Source organism: Piliocolobus tephrosceles, chromosome 10 (genome assembly GCF_002776525.5).
Source record: "Piliocolobus tephrosceles isolate RC106 chromosome 10, ASM277652v3, whole genome shotgun sequence".
NCBI lineage: Eukaryota > Metazoa > Chordata > Mammalia > Primates > Cercopithecidae > Piliocolobus > Piliocolobus tephrosceles.
The window spans coordinates 130,013,933-130,016,425 of NC_045443.1; the positions used below are offsets into that span (position 1 = coordinate 130,013,933).

General features: G+C 55.3%; 1 long non-coding RNA gene across 1 annotated transcript in view; it reads left to right on the top strand.

Moving 5' to 3' along the window:
• The window catches only part of LOC113220438, a 5,300-nt gene extending 3,254 nt beyond the window's left edge, over positions 1–2,046 (top strand). The window contains exon 2 of the long non-coding RNA XR_003307321.1: positions 1,261–2,046. This is a non-coding gene — a long non-coding RNA (uncharacterized LOC113220438). The remainder of the gene's footprint in view (positions 1–1,260) is intronic.
• Positions 2,047–2,493: the final 447 nt, after the last annotated feature.

The following is a 2,493-nucleotide window of genomic DNA, read 5'->3' on the forward strand; positions in this document are numbered from 1 at the left end:
CCAGCACTTTGGGAGGCCGAGACGGGCGGATCACAAGGTCAGGAGATCGAGACCATCCTGGCTAACACAGTGAAACCCCGTCTCTACTAAAAAATACAAAAAACTAGCTGGGCGAGGTGGCGGGCGCCTGTAGTCTCAGCTACTCGGGAGGCTGAGGCAGGAGAATGGCGTAAACCCGGGAGGCGGAGCTTGCAGTGAGCTGAGATCCGGCCACTGCACTCCAGTCCGGGCGACAGAGCGAGACCCCATCTCAAAAAAAAAAAAAAAGAAAAAGAAATCTCAGCCGTATGAATACAGGCATATATCGAATCCGGTTTCCACTCCGGTTTCCACTCCTTCAAACCTTCTGTGTGCTGTCCGTATTTATTGACCATTTCCCGCAGTCATGTAGCATTCACTGTGTGTCTGGCACTCTTCTCCACACTTATTTAATTTTAACTCATCTGGTCTTTGCAGCATCCACAAGGGAGGTGCTGCTATCCTCCCCCTTTATAGGTGAAGAGACTAAGGCTGAGGGATGGAGTGATCTGCCAGGATCAGTGGCCGAGTGCAGATATGAATGCTACCGGCACCACCTCAGCCCTGCACTGGCCTCGGGCCCCAGCCATGCTCCGCTGGGTCCACCCCTCCACGGTGCACCCTCCATGCCACCAGCTCCCAGCTCATTTCCAGGGGTGGTGGTGCCCGAAAGCTGAGCCTGGGACAGGCCGCTGGGACCTCAGGGGTGAGGGGGCAGGAAACTGAGCATCACACTTTTGGCTTTCACAGCAAGAGGCTGCCTCTGCGTCCCACCCGCCCGTGAAGTGGAGAATTCCCCACACAGGATGTGGGCTCAGATGCTGGGTAGGCAAAGAATGGCCAGTGGCCACCGCACCTGCCCTGTCCAGAGAGGGCAGGAGGCCTCCTGTGACTGGGCTTTTATCAAATTTCTCTTGAAATTCCTCCTATTTTTTTTTTTTTTTTTTTTCAGAGACAGGGTCTTGCTCTGTCCCCCAGGCTGGAGCGCAGTGGTGTGATCTTAGCTCACTGCAGTCTGGAACTCCTGGGCTCAAGCCATCCTCCGGCCTCAGCCTCCTGAGTAGCTGGGACCACAGGTGCCGCCACCATGCCCAGCCCAATTCCTCCAGTTGTGTGTGGTCTAGTTCTATTCCGCACTGCTCAGCACACAAAGGCTTATGTCTGTTGAACCTTTGGAAGGCACAGGACATTTTTATCCCTTTATAAACTCAAAACATGATCCTATCTATGTTTAAAAAGCAGACGCGAACCACGGTGGACATGAGGAAAGGCCAGAGGCAGCAGCCAGCCCATCTCAGGCACGTCACCATGGAAGCAACAGCCAGAGGAGCCACAGAAAGCAGAACTCCCAAAGACACCCACGTACTTCGGGTCTTAGCTCGGATCTCCTGGAGATAAGCCCTGCGAAGGAGCTGGGTTGGGAGCAGGTTTATCGGGGCATGATCTTAGGAGGCAGCCATAGGAGGTGAGGAAGGCAGGGCGTGCAGAGTGCAGCTGACCCAACAGGCCGGGCTGACCCATGGGACGCCCTGGGCTGAGACGCTGTCAGCGCTGCCCCAGGCTGAGCCCACCTTGGGAGGGGTGTAACTTTGTGCAGGGCGGCTCTCCGCAGCGGAGGGCAGTCCCGGGGGGACACGGCTGGGGACACCAGCAGCAACGTCCCAGCGTACCCAGGAGTAGGGAGGGTCGGGGGGATCATCCAGTGCCCATGACACTCGTGAACACAAAAGCCAACCAGAGAAAACCGAGTCTCCAGCAAAGAGCCGAGCGCTGAGTGTGGAGTGTTCGCTTGTCTGTCCCGTTTCCCACCTCTGTCCCAGGCAGGCCCTCCCTGGTCTTGCCACCACACTGGACCACCGTGTGGACCCTGTGCTCACCCAGGCCTCACCTTTCAGCCCCCCAAGCTGGGCCCAAAGCAGCAGACTGTGTTGTGCAGATGCTGTGGCTCACGGCCCCCACTCCCTGCTAGGCAGAGGTGCCGGATAAAAGACAGGATAACTAATAAAATTAGAACATCAGATAAACACAGTGATTTTTTTTTTTTTTTTTTTTTGAGATAGAGTCTCCTTCTGTCGCCCATGCTGGAGTGCAGTGGCGCCATCTCAGCTCACTGCAAGCTCCGCCTCCTGGGTTCAGGCCATTCTCCTACCTCAGCCTCCTGAGTAGCTGGGACTACAGGCACCTGCCACCATGCCCGGCTAATATTTTTGTATTTTTAGTACAGACGGGGTTTCACCATGTTAGCCAGGATAGTCTCGATCTCCAGACCCCATGATCTGCCTGCCTCGGCCTCCCAAAGTGCTGGGATTACAGGCGTGAGCCACTGCACCTGGCCAAAACACAGTGATTTTTGGCATGAGTTCATCCCAAAAGGTGCATGAGACCAAAAAATTATCCATCACCAGCAGGGACTGAGGAGGAGGGAATGGAGAGTTATGGGTTAACAGTTGCAGGGTTTCTCTTTGGGGCAATGAA